General features: G+C 37.9%; 1 long non-coding RNA gene across 1 annotated transcript; it reads left to right on the top strand.

Moving 5' to 3' along the window:
• The first annotated feature begins 7,553 nt into the window (after nucleotides 1-7,553).
• LOC311213895 lies at nucleotides 7,554-8,897 on the top strand. The gene is made up of 3 exons (XR_014618801.1): nucleotides 7,554-7,609; nucleotides 7,763-7,811; nucleotides 8,293-8,897. It is a non-coding gene; the product is annotated as an uncharacterized lncRNA (long non-coding RNA).
• The last annotated feature ends 6,132 nt before the right edge of the window (nucleotides 8,898-15,029 follow it).

Raw genomic sequence — 15,029 nt, 5'->3', positions numbered from 1 at the left:
TGGTACTGCATCTGTAAGTGCTGTTCAGCATAGGGCTTGTTGAGAACAGTGCTTGTGGTTAACTTTCTACATTTTCTTAATATGTGCACACTTGCAGAAATGCTCATTATTCTGTAAAAGAGGTCTATAAAAGCCTAGAGGAGAATTCACCTTGAGATAGGAAACTCACTTTGTGAGGAGATCTAGAAGATCTATGTTTGTAGAGAGCACAGGACAACCAGTGACCGAACTGCTTTAAGTATTCATCTGCATGCTTTCTAAAACACTGTTTAAATGTCACCAGTAGTTGGTATTTTGAGTCTATTTATTGTGTAGAGATTGAATTACACCGGGTTGTAAACATGCAGATAGCACACACATAAGGTAATGTCACAGAATAGATCTGTGCAACCTTCTCAGCTGAGGCACCTGTTTGATTTTATATGAAAACACGGTAAGTGCACAGCACTAAACACACCTGGGCACATTTTTCTAAGGCTTTGTCCATACCTGTGTATAGCTAACTCCTCGCTATAGAGGATTTTTTTATGAGATAAGCTGTGCTATACATTAGCATCTGCATTCTGCAATATTGTCTTTTGTTGACAAATTACTTGTATTTTTTATTGGGAATAAAAAATAGAATTGCACAGCAGGTGGCAGCACAGGTCCTGCTTGACTTCAGCCTACTTTGCCCCTCTGAGAAAACTCGGTCACCAGTCTCGTGTTGGTTACAGCTATTAAACAAATCATCTTCGAAGCAGATGATTTTTAGCAAAGAAATAGAAATGACCGCTGAGGCTTTCTCTCCTCCTTCCTTAAAAGAGAAAGGAGGGGAATGAAGTCTGAAAGACTTTAAATGCATGTGAGGAAAAAGACTGCTCTGGGCACAAAACTTCTGAGAGATCTCCATAACCAGATGTGCCTCTGTAGAGGTTAATGAATTACCGGCTCCTTTTTAGTATTTTTCTGGTGGTCAATGAAGATGATGTATTTTACAGGTCTAAAGTGATACAAACAAGGAAAAGCTGCCTTGCTTTGGGTAAATACACCTTTGCTTGATGCACTTAGTCACATGGTCTAAACTTTTGGGCAGACCTGTGAGGTGTCAGGAGTTGGACTTGATGATCCTTATGGGTCCCTTCCAACTCGGGATATTCTATGATTCTATGACCTGTGTCACTGCTGTAGTACAATGAGTGCTTTCTGAGAAGCTCACTGGAGACACAAGCAGCTCCCTGGCAAATTGGGGTAGAGCTTGCTGCAAGGGTATGTTTTATCTATGCAGTACAAGCAGAGTGTGACATGTTAGCAGAAGGAGAAGGTTTTCACAACATATTTAGAAATATGCAAACATGCTCTACTGTCTTCTCCTTAGATTTTTGTTTCCCAGCTAGTCGGCCCTTGCTTGCCATCCTTGGAAAGGGATAATGATGAAGCAAAATGCTGATAATCATACCAGCTTCAATTCCATGGAATTTGTTACTATATTTGCTCTGGGGTTTGGAATCCAAACACATGCTCCTTGGTACACATACAAGAAAACAATTTTCCAGAAAACAAAGCTCACCTAGCCTCCTGACATTGTCCAGCAGCTTGCACAGGGTGCAAGGTGCAGGTAGCTTGCAGCGGGATCCTGCCAGCAGCCACAGAGTGATCATATTCAGTTCCTAGAGAGATTATGTTGCTTTTTCACTTTTTAGTTTTTTGGATGTTGAATGGCCTGAATAATCTGAAATATTCTGGCTAAGCTGTAAGGAGGAGAGTGCAGTAGTCTAAACCTTGTAGAACCCAGGATTTTAAAATCAGATTCTGAAATTTAATTCCCCTGTGCATCTCCCACTCCTCTCTTCTCTGATCCTTCAATGGGGTGTGTGCTGGGGAGAGCGCAGGGGGCATAATTCAGATCCTATTTGCAAATGAGGTGGTCTGCTTTGAAATACCTTGGACCAGAATTCTCAAACAGTCCACTCATCAGCTCTAACAATTGTACCCATTCTGTCTCCAGGTATGCCTAAAAAATGTAATGATGACATTGAAGATTACATATGGTTTTTCCTTTTTCAATTTCCTTACCTAGCCTGTGGGGAAAAGAAGCAGGAATCCTTCTGGGAATACTTTGATCATTAGTTAAAACTTGATGGTATTTGTTTTGGGGTATTTAGGGCAGACATTTTAATCTTGTGTTGCTAAAACCATTTATTTACTTAGTTATACATTTGCCTGAATCACACATTTCAGTATCTGGCTAAAGTATCACCTAACACTCAGGAGGCTTATGAGATTATTAGGCTTACTTAGTATTACTGTAGACCTCCTGTGGTACTGAATATGGTGTGCTTTTTTTTAAACTTTTTAATCCAGTATTAAGAGGAATTGCCATTAAGTTATAATAATTAGCCCAATGTAAAATCTTGAGTGGTTGATTTAAAACTGTCTAGGCCTCCTATTTACCTCAAATCCTCTACCATTTTTTTCTGAACGTTCTTGCAAACACTTTCTATATCATGTGGGCTAGATTTGTCCCCAGTGTAGCTCAACACAAGTCAGTGGGATCATGTTGGAGATGAATTTGATAATACTTGATACTATTTGAGTCACCTAAGTTGCTGGCCTCTTAGTAATGCCAGAGCCTTGTGCTGCTGAAGTAATGGAAGCTCATTAAGTGCCCAACCCTTTTCTAAGTGAGCCTTGTTTTGTGAAAATACCCATTCCTGTTTCTTTGCTTTCTGTGATATCCTCCTCACATTTAATTTTTATCTGCTTATAAGGTGAATTCTGAGAGGTCTTAAGTTTTGTAAACAGGTGGCAAGGTAAGAGGAACTGCACAAGTGATATCATTCACTGTTTTTACACACATCCACATATAAAAAGAGAAAAATAGGGAGAAGTCTCAAAAGTAAATGGAGCAATAGTAAAAGGTTTTCTGTGAAATGAGTCACGGAAGTAAAAACAGATGTTTAGAAATTACAGTGTCATTTATATGTTGTGCTTCCCATATACTGCAAGTACCATATGCCTTTGAAGTGCTGTTGTAGCATATTGGAGAGGAGTATAAAAATACTCAAAATCCGAAGTGATTGATCGGAGATAAATGAAGAAATATTAGCATTGATTATGAATCTTGTTTTGTGAGTGAATTTGAACAACAAGGCTAGTACTTTACTTTTGGCTCATCTGAAATTCCCACCAGAGGCACTGGCAAAGCTTCCTTCACAAGATAACTAGATCTGCCCTAGGACTTCACTTTAAAAGCTCTACAGGCCCTATGAGCAAAAAGACATCCTGATAAAAGTAAGAATTTTATTGTTTTTAACCTTATGTATAAGCTGAACTTCATCAGATAACTTCTATAAAACTGTGCAGGCAGCTACATATGACTTAGCTAGTTAAAGACCTGAGAGTGTTTTTAAAGGTGAGATCAATTTGCTTTTATTGAAAATAATTTGATATTTTGTTAAAATTTCAGGAATGCAGGATTTATACATGCAGAGACACAAAACAACCTGTTTATCATGGAAATTTTAACTAATATTGGAATTTTTTTATATTAATGGCACAAGTTGCGCTCTGATAGCACACAGTGAATAAAACAAAGTGGGTAAATTAAAATTCTGCTTGGATACTTACTTCCAACTCTCTCAATGGAACAAAAAGGCCAGCTGAATATTTTTAAGCAGTTTTAACTTTTGTTTCCATGTTTCACTGTTCAAATTCTCAAGAGAAACTAAAAAGAAACTGAAACAGCCAAACAGAATATGTAGTCTGACACAGAAACTACCAAGCAGACAGAACTATGTAACTCCTGGGTTCACAAATCATTAGTTTATAAATTTGTGTGTAAATTAATCATAGTGATTATTTGTAATTATAGAAAAGCATAAATCAACTGTTGTTAATTCACACTTTTGAGGAGTAAAGGCATAAGGACAAATTTTAAATATGCTAATGTTGGCATAAACCCAGAATAATTCATTTAACTTTTGTAAAAGTACTTAATCCTCACATCAAAGTAAATAAGCATAAAATCTACATCTCAGTTCCCTACATGGCAATGTGATGGTGCTTGATTCAGCAATCATCATTAGAACAATTGAAATGAACAGACAAAATGGATGAGATATATAAGTATATAGCTATTTTAATAACTGCTTTATCATCTCCTTTTCAAAGTATGTCAATACCTAACAAGCTGTCATGTTTAACTTCAAAGACAGACTAAATCCTAACAATGCCTACCTGATAAATACATTTAAAATCTGAAGAGATAACATAATCTGAAGTGATTCATTAGTTAATGTGTATATACATGACAGGTCTCATGTAGCAAAAAATAAGAACAAAACATTGAGAGAATAGTAAGTATGTATATAATATTATCTCTTTATAATACATTACTATAAGTAATATCTTATACAGAGCTGCCAGAAAATTTTCATTTGATGATGTTTTATGTGAATATACTGTGTACGACCCTTTGTTAGTAAGTTATAACCCACTTGCTAAAATTCATATGGCTAAAGGTATGCAATTATATATAATACAGTTCCTAAGAGTTTTGTGAAAATCAATTATCTCTAAGAATTCTCTTCTTTTTTATATCCCTAGCAGGGGGAAAGGCAGCAATAAGAGGTGAATTCTTATCAAGCAAGGATTCCGTGCAAGAAAAAGAGCTATGGATTCATATCTACTTCAAAGACAAACAAAACAAAACAAAAAGGTAAGCTGTTAGACCTGTTGTTCATAGGACTGTTTGTTTATTCCGCATAGCAGTATTTGAGTCTATAACCTTTCTCTGCTGTGGTCAGCCATTTCTGAGAAAGGAAGTGACCGTCAGCATAACATCGAATAAGGATGTAGCTTTGAATTTTCTGCCCTTCAACAGCACTGTGTCAAATGCTCAAGCTGAACTTTCAGACTTCCTAAATGTGGTATAGAAGTCAGAGGTGTTGCAGTATTTCTGCATTCTTTGTACTTCATTAGCTAATGCTAAGAAGCATTTCAATTTACAATGGTACTTGGAAATACGAAGTGTTACAGACACAACTGTTGAGACAGGTAAATGCTTGGCTGCCACCAGTACTACCTGAGGATAGATTGAATAGAAATATTCAGAGAAGAGTAAAACTCAGCAGCACAGTGTGTACTAGTAGCATTCAAACTGGAACCGAAATGGCATATAACTACAACTGAATCAAGTGAAATCAAAATGCAAAATCAGAGCTCTAAATAATTGAAAATTGGATAGCTATTGCAGTCCTGTAGTGTTCAGTCATGTCAGAAATATCCCTCCACTTCCAGTCATCAAAAATATTTCAAATTTACCCTTCAAAGTATTAGAATTAAAATAAGATAAGAGGATTTTGGCAATCCAAATAATCTCATTGTATTTGTTGGTTTGTTTTGACATCATACTCAGCCTGATGATATTTGAGCACTCCTCTTCCTGAGTCAAGGAAGTCAAACATGAAGACAAAATTCCAAAGGAATACAGATTGTTTCACATTACAAGAAGATAAAGTTGTGTAGTTTGCAAAGTCTATCAAACGTACATAGATACTACCTAAAAACTATATCTGTCTTACAGATCCTCCAGGTATTGTCTTCTAAAACCTTTCCCATTAACATCCCTGAAAGTAGTCTCTAGTGAATTGACAGTCACCTCTACTCACTGCTAGGAGTCCCAGTGCGTGTTCTGTCAGTCTGGATGTGCTGCAGAGTACAGCTGGAGGCTCGTGGTGCTTTCATGGGGTGGGAACCTACAACAACTCTTCTGTTCCTTTATTCATATTTGAAGGTTTCTAATCTACAAAGGTATCGCTAGACTTCCTTTTCGCCTTCCCTTTTACCCATGATATCTAGCTGATGGTTGTTTTTTCTAGAGTTAATTTACAAAAGAAAGAAGAAAAAGCAGGTGCTGCAATTGTGTCAGTATACGCAAGTTGTTTCTTCTGTCACTGGGCAATACAAGATCTTTTGCCCTGCACAGGAAGAGACCTGGTCTGGAGGTGGCTGCTGAACCCTGGTCTTTCCTTGTTAATTGCCTTAATAAGCTGTCTGCTTACAGTGTCTTTAAACTTCTGCAACATTAAAAATCAACATTGCAACTGTTCGTGCCCTAACTGCGAAGCTGGCGGGATGGCTGGGGGACATTCTGCCTCCTCCTCCCAGGCAGCCAGGTGTGCTTTATGAAGCTTGGACACAACACATGCCCTGTGGCAGTACTGGAAGCTGGCAGTTAAGCGCAATAGGAGCAGATTGCAGGCTGAATTGACAGAGAAAAGGTTAGAGTAAATGGCTTTATAATGGAGAATATTCAGGTATAAAACTCTTTGATAGACAGCAGAGATAAAAAGGGAAAATGATGTTCTGTTATGTGCTTTGTGAGCCTCCAAATTATAGAATTGACCTTGTAATAAGAGAAACTTCCTCCATGAGAAGGAATGAATATACTGCACATGACAGGTGTAGCCACTATTCTGGGATCTCAGAGCTTACCACAACATACATAAACCAGGTGTGAAAAAATGTATTAGAAGCATATCACATAGATTTACACAACCCTCTAAATCCTGTAAACAAGCGTACCACATACTCCATGCCTGAGCTTTTCAGAGCCTGCTGAACAAGCCATGACCAGAACTAGTGGATGCTTGAACTCTGAAGAGAGAGAAGTGCTGCCACTGCCATGCCCTTGCCCTAACCTGCTGGTTTAGGTTGGTGCTCCTGACTTTTCTCCTGTAAATGCTGATCGATCATACTTAAAGAAAAAATCACAATAGTGCTGTTTGTGGCCTTGATCGGGAGATAAGCAAGGAAAAGTTTGTGAAGCTCTTCTCTTGTTAGGCCCAGTGATAAAGTTGGAAGAAGTAATGAAAATAATGCTTTAAAACTTGGTAAGAGATGGAATTGCTCAGGCTGTTTGTCTAGGGAATATAATGTATCTTTTGTTACCCTGGCTATTTTGGCACTAACTCTTAGTTTCCTCAAACCGCTACAAGTCTTTTATCTGAAGATGCTTCTATTGTATATTAATGAAGTTATCTAGGCAACATGGGCTAAAGCTGAAACTCCCCCAGCATCATCCTTCTCAACTAGCATTGTCCAGTAAGAAAATAGGGCTGTAAGTGATCCTATTCATCTGAACAAAAAAGAAACCGTTACCGTGGTACCTGTCAGCTGGGTGTAATTCTGATACAGGAGCTGCCCTTTGGAGCCAGGTTCCATTACAGATAGCGTGGTGGTGTCTACTTTCAGGCAGTTCTGAATTCTGACCATAAGACCAGCAGAAGCAGAGAACAGCTCAGAGAGCAGCCATTCCCCACCACAGCTCCAGTTTCTGTGAATATTCACAGCTAGGTTTTATTCACAAGCATGTATTTGTTCTGTTACTACAAAAAGAATAACACTTATTTCTGCAAACAATTTGTATTTATAGTGTTGTGTGAATAAATTAAATAATTGATTCCAGGAATCGAAGTGTAATAGTACTACTGACAAAAATGCAAGCATTGTCATTATTGTGTAAATTAAGCATATTCCATTAATACTCTCATATATTATGTTTTTTGTAGACCCAAGGAACAATATGCACAACCTGGTAACAGCTACTGGTTTGACAAACTGTTGTGTAAGTAGAATTCTCTTCTGTTTTAACAGCAAGAGGGAAGATAACATCCCAAATGCATGACTTTAAAACAGTCACCATTTTGTTAACTTTACCAGTGTGGTAAGGGTAAGGGATGGTGGATTAAAGTTCATTAAAAGTGCTTTATCTTTACAGATCTGAGTGCTGAACCATATTCTTGATCTCACGGGAAGTACTTCTGAAGGTAAGAAGTCAATTATCTTTTTGAAAGACACTGTATTAAGGTTTACTTGGTTTACTTTTCTTCTTTGTATGTCACTTGTGGTTTTTTCACTGATAGATATTTTGTGTTTCACAAATGTGTATGAATGGAAACAGATCAACTTAGAAGCTACTACGCAAAGGAAATGTTGACTATTTGACTGAAAAATTCTGCTAAGAATATAGGAACTTATTACTCTAGCCTCTTTCTCCATGTAAGTGAGAGCCTGTAGAGACATATGTGGATGGAAAGAGGTAAAAGTGTACATGGGGCATGTTTTGTGGGTGTCTTCTAAAGGGTTTGCAAAAGGTGACCAAGAAAAAAATATTTATTTATTTATTTATTACATTGTAATAGTGTAATATGTGTAATTCCTAAGGGGGTACCACCCCTGCAAACTGTCTGGGGTCCAAAACCAATATTTTAAAAGTCTCTTCTCCAAGAATTTGTGTCCTTTTCACAGTGGTCCACATGGCTATGGCAATGATTCTTTTGGACTGATGGGATCAACAATGCAGGGATCAATAAACCTGCAAAGAAGGAGGATGTGCTAGAAAAGGCAAGATATGGCTGAACATTTTGTTACAAAGACAGAATGAAAAGATGGCAATTTACGTTCCAGCAAAATCCTGACATTTTGACAAGCTGGGTAAATGAGATTCTTTTGCATACTTCATCTTGTAAACTATGACAGAAAGGATGGAAGCTGCAAGGCTGCCTTGCAAAGGCTCCCTTACAAGTTTAGGAACCAGCTGAAGCAGAACTGCTGGAGCATGTCAGGGCAGACTGACAACTTATAATTTAGACAGGATCTGTAGAATAGTTTAAGATTGCAAGGCTACCCGGTTGCTTTAAAGCATATATAATACTAATGCCCTTGGGCTGTGAATTTTGTGTTGTGACTCCATAATTTTACCCTCTGGGCACAACAATCTCTGAAACAGAAAAGGAAGGACGTCTGTGGAAAGCAGGATCAGTTTGTACTGATTCTTCTAAGGATATATAATTACATAAACAGATGTTTCAAGTGTTATTTATAGTTTGATTAAAAAAATAACATAAGGGAGTTCGCAACAACAACAAGAAAAGTGTAAGACTTGCAGAAATAGATTGCAAATTTATCAATAGTTTCCAGAAATTTCTCTTAGATATGATGAATAAATAGTTCACAGTCTGCCAGTGCTAAAGAATATAGGTAGATTTATGTTGTGTTCTGGTTTTTTTTTTTTTTTTTTTTTTGGTGTTATTGTTGTTGTTGTTTTTTTTTAATTATTATTATTTAAGAAATTAAACACTGGTAAACAAAGAAAAATACCATTTAATCTGTGTGTAATAGTTACACTGTTACATAGGAAGCCAGTTGTTCTAAAATAAGTATTTCTTCATGCACCAAAACATGTTTTGGACACAAGATTATATCTGACCTTCATGAATATCTGCTGATGTGTATTTCCTCTCCTCAGCCCCCCCTCAAAAAAAAAAAAAAAAAAAAAAAAAAAAAAAAAAAAAAAAAAGGATGAGGATGACAAGGAATGACTAAAAATATATAAGCAATAAGTTGAGTCATTCTTATCTTACAACATTACTTCTCACATTACAATTCTGGGGAATATGTGCACATGCAACTGTTCCTGTAAGAACACTTTGTACACTTTGTATGGAGGACCAACAGAGGATTTTGTTTGTACTTGCCTGTTACATATTCCCCTGAAATGTATGTGAAGTGGCAGCCAGCCCGCAGACATATGTGATTAGAACTTGTGTTATTTTTTTTAATTGCATCACACTTTTATAAAAACTAAGCTCAGATGACAAGTTGGAACACAGCTAAGGTGAACGGGTAGTTCTTTTTTTACTGTCTAGGTTCTAAATAATTAAAATAAATAGGATGTGGAAAAGGGTATTTATTGAGAGGTTGGCCTTGTTGTTTCTGTCAAGACAAACTTCTGCCATGGCATATGTAAACAGAAAAACTGTTGAGGTCAAGGTCCTCACTGAATTTTAGTCTTTGCTCTAACAAACACCCAAAACAGTTTCATGCTGAATTAGGGCACCACAGTGTTTAAAATATTATAATTCCCTTAAAGGAAATTGTAAGACTCAGGTGTTTCTAATGAAAAGAGTGTAGAACAGACTGGAATAAGGCAATATTTTAGCCATATTTTTAGCCATAATCTGTCCTAATCTAATGGGCTCTTTATAGTAAACCCGGCCTGTTGTGGCTATTACTAACTATGGTTGTGCTCTTTAGACTGAAATGTTTTTTGATTTTTTCACAAGATCCATTTTTAGAGAGTTCTATTTACTTTCTTTTGACCATCTCTAGAAAGTACTGAACATATTTCATTATGTGGGAACTACTCAAAGTCCTTGCAATGACTGTTCAAAGTTCTCTCTGAAGTCCATAAAATCATTTTTAGTATTTTGTTTTGTACAGTGATCTGCTGATTGTACAGTTGTGTATGTTCTACTAATAAGCAAGTAAATTTTTGCACCAACATTATTAAATCCAGAGTGCTAGATCTTTCCTTAGATTTATTTTGATATAGAACAGAAATATCCCTGTCAGTACTGCTTTCCTGTCTTAAAATGAATATTCTTCATGTCAGGAAGAATATACAATTCCATGAACATATAGTATCATGTTTGGGGTTTAGTACTCTGAAGCTGTGCTTCTGATGGGGCTTTTCAGTTTTGTCATAAACTTTACATTAAGACAATGTTGAAACTGCATTCTCCTTTGACTTTATGTAATGTGCAAGCCTACTGATCTCAGCAGTACAGTAGACGAAGTGCTGATTTGATCCACGATCATTAAACAACTAGGTGCCCGCTTGGACAGAAAAATCAATACTCAGGCCCAAAAGTGTGACAATGCATGCTACTGTAGGTATGGCGTCTTGAAGCATACTGGACAGTACATATTGATAGGTCACAACTAATGAACTAATTCAGTATATTGCAGTCTCTAAAATGATGCAGATACTTGGGTCTCGTGGAGCACAGCAGATATCTTGGTAATACTACAGCAGATAGCCTCTCCTGCTGCCTAAAAGGCAGAAAATTTCTGCCAGCCACTACCCTGGAAAAGAAAGTAGTTCTAAACTCCAGATGGATCTGAGCAAGTAATGAAAGTGACATTTTTACAGAATACAGATGTTATGTCTGCAAGCAGGTACACGTTTCTGTTTCATGCATGGAATATGGCTTAAAAACAAAGATGCAATTATGTAATGTAATTATATGTTCAGTGCTTGCAAGTCTACATAATGACCCAAGAATGAGAAGCCAAAGTTGTATAGCTCAGGGTAACAAAAATGATTAAAGTTTTTTAATTCAAGAGACTAAAGAAGAACTATCAAACTTTGTCTTGACTTCCCCTCTCCTCCTTCCCCAGAAAACATACAGTGTGGTGGCTATAGATACTAGATGTAATAAAGAATTATTCCCTCTTTTATATTCAAATTGGTTATTTTATGGCTATTGTTAAAAACAGATTTGCAGATAATTTTCCTGTCTGATTTAATGTATAATATAATAGTAAGAAGGGAATTGAACTAGCTTGAACAAAAAGTGTTAAAGAATGAAGCGATTGATAGCTTCAGAAGTAGGCCTCTTTCAACACCACCCTTTAAAAAGCCATCTTTCAGTTCTCCCTTGCTTGAAATTTCTCCTTGAAATGTACTTCTTTGGAGGCTCAACAATCCTTTTTATCACCAAATTTGTATGACCGACTGCTATGTTATTTGTGTTGTGTTCTCTTTTAAAACTTGAGGTGGTTTAAAAAGATTTAAAGAGAACAACAAATGTATGTTATTCCTGATGAAAGGAGATAATGTGGAGGTCTAGCATGCTTTTTTTTTTTTTTTTTTTTTTTTTTTTTTTACCATGTACCTAAGTTAATTGAAAAGTAGCAGAAACACAATTAAAAAGAAAAAAGAACACATTAAGCCTTTACCAGCCTAAGGCAAAACTGAGACAACTTTCTGAGGAGAGTGTTTGCTAAAAAAAAAAAGGTGAAGGAAGCTTATGTGCAAAGTTATTTTTCTGTTGTTTTGCTTCTAACTGTACACTGTGTAACAGGATTGCATCACAAAAGTACTTGATTTCACCAGTTACTGCTCCTAACATAAATAAACAACCCACGAGCCTTCAAATATTGATTTAGTACTTAGATTAAAAGACCTAAAATTATGCAATTCCCTTGTTGAAGCCAGGAATGAGGTGAGAAACTATTGACTATTTCAGAGGTTTCATCTCATCATAGGTGAAAAATAGAGATCTTTTAGATTGGCCTTAGTCTCTACTCAACTTACCTTTCTCTTGCTTCTTTTTGACCTCTTTGATAAGGATGAAAATTAGGGGTGGTACAGAACAATTCCACCATCTGGGATATTCTGTTGTACTGATAACACTCCACTGAAATCATCGTTGTTTTTTAGTTACTGGAAAGATACAAAGCAGTTGCGATGGGAGACAAAGAGATCCCTTTCATTCAGATTTGTTTTCAAAGACAGTGTGACATACTGTTAGCATAGAGCCATAGAATATCCCGAGTTGGAAGGGACCCATAAGGATCATCAAGTCCAACTCCTGGCACCACACAGGTCTACCCAAAAGTTTAGACCATGTGCCTAAGTGCACAGTCCAATTACTTATTAAATTCAGACAGGCTTGGTGCAGTGACTGCTTCCCTGGGCAGCCTGTTCCAGTGTGCAACCACCCTCTCGGTGAAGAACCTCTTCCTGATGTCCAGCCTAAACTTCCCCTGCCCCAGCTTAACCCCGTTCCTGCGGGTCCTATCACTGGTGTTTACAGAGAATAGGTCACCTGCCTCTCCACTCCCCCTCACGAGGAAGTTGTAGACCGCGATGAGGTCCCCCCTCAGCCTCCTCTTCTCCAGGCTGAACAGGCCCAATGCCCTCAGCCACTCTTCATACGTCTTCCCCTCTAGGCCCTTCACCATCTTCGTCGCCCTGTTGCATTAAGGCAGTTGCTATTTTTCTTCACGGACTCCTGAAATATTTGCAGAGGAGTTTCAGCCCTTTTGTAACAAATGTAAACCTCCTGACAACAGGTTTGCTTTTCTTAGCTACCTTTTTGGAAGCCTTAGGACATATTCTACTTACCCCCAGTGTATCGTTAGTTGACCCTAACTTACTGTTTATTTATAGAGAGCAAATAAATCTATTTCGGATTTGTTTTCAAAAGGTGATATACGCAAGTTTTCAAAGAATGCACGTAAATGTAACTATTCTTTATGACAAACAGAAGACCAACAGCTACATCAGTAAATCCTCCATAGTTCAGTCAGGCATTGGCATACCTGTAGCTACAGGAAAGGCTGCCCGTGGTGCTGTTTCTAGAACCTGCCCAGAACAAGGTGCATTTGGCTCTTCACTTGTACATCTTGTCTTTGGCAATCTTAATTTAGGACTCATTATCATAACTGCAACCTGACAGGTTATGTTTCTTCTGTATTTAACCATTTTTTTTTTCTATAATTAACCTTTTTTTTTTTTTTTTTCTGACTTTGCTGAAATTATCAAACTGACTTAGAAGCTCATCCTTCCGAAACAAATGAATTCCAGAGTGCGTAGTTCTTGGTGGGCGCTTGCTATCATCTTACAAACTGGGCTCCTTCCAACTGCTTTTCTACTTGACATAAGATACCATGACTTAAAGAGATGTCATATATTTATCACACATTAAAAAATCAATATTTTAACTGTGTGCAGAAGTTATAAATTGTGCCTATTGCTTTTGTTTAATTAAAGTTTTCTCTTTTTTCTTTTTTTAAGTGGGTCTTAATGAAAATAGGAAAAAGTGATTTGAAATTACAAAAAGTAGTTCTGAAAGGTGAAAATGCAACCAGATGTACGCACTACTTCAGATGATGGCATCTCTTGGCAATTTATTCATTTTACTAAACAGGATACCATTGGTATTGAACATGGTAGTAATAATTTTAATTTTTTTTCAATTATTTTTGTAGAAAAATGGTAAAGCCTAGACCATCTAAAACGTACAGTTCCCACTTCTCCCAGCTTGGAAAGAAAACAGAACTATGGAAGAGACCCCAGAAAGCAAAACAGATTATCAGAGATTCAGAGGGGCTCTGCAGAGGTAACGGGGTTGTGGGGCTGTGCATGTTTCAGCTGATCTGCCCGGCAGCTGCTGGGGACAGTCACAATTTCTTGCCTCTGCCTGCAAGGGGGCAGGGTAGATCCCATCAGGTTCAGCTCAGGAAGCAGCGCACGGCAGGGCCAGGCAAGTATCTCTGAGTATGAAGGGCTTTTGTCTTATTCTTTTAGGGACAGCTGCTAGCCCAGCCCTAACAAATCTGTCAGGCCCTGAAGGCACGGGAAAAGGCTAGAAGAAAAGGAATGTGGAAAGCATATCTCCTGTTTAATGGGACAACTAGGGGGTAAAAAAAAAAAATAAATGAGGAGGGAGGGTGAGGATCCAAGGCTTAGAAATGATTCAAGGGAAGGACATTTTGTTGAGCACACAAGACCATGCCCCTGAACCTGAATGACCCACTGGCCTTCCTATGGCACTCAGGACTGCCTTGTCCAGGGCCGAGAGGAGGTTGAAGAGGAGGTCCCATGACTTGGTGAGGTCTCCTTTTAGGAGGGTGTGAGGGAAGAGTTGCAGCCACCACACAATACACAGCACCTGAAATTGACGTGGGAGCAAGAACAAGCAGTGTGAGGTAGAGGGATGGGTGCCCCAGCTTAAATTTCTTTGAAGTCCCGGGACACTGCAGCTGGAGAACACAAGACTTGTCAGCCTAGACTAGAGATGAATGAGGTAGTAGTGCACAGAATCTGTAGCACAGACCTACAGAACAAGGAGTGACATGGAGACAGTTATGAGAGAGCAGTAATTCATGGATAATCAGCACAGAAGTCAAGGGATATCAAATGGAAATACCAGACAGAAGGCTCAAAACATACAGGAGAGATTTTCACAGAGCATGAAAACTATGGAATTACAGCGGGCTGTAGATGCCAGAAGCTTATAGGAATTAAGAAAGCAACTAGATTTTTCTTCCACAAATTTGTCTATCAAGGGCAGGAATATGCTACTTTTAGCTAAAAATCACTGAGCTGCAGACTTCATTTTCTTCCCTGGGGGTGCCAGTCCCTGCTGCAAGCAGCAGACTGTACCAGCTGGTCCTTGTTCTGACCCAGTGTG

This window comes from Netta rufina, assembly GCF_964035555.1.
Source record: "Netta rufina genome assembly, chromosome: 12".
NCBI classification, from domain to species: domain Eukaryota; kingdom Metazoa; phylum Chordata; class Aves; order Anseriformes; family Anatidae; genus Netta; species Netta rufina.
The sequence above is the reverse complement of the archived record's forward strand: the minus strand, read 5'-3'. Positions and strand labels throughout refer to the sequence as shown.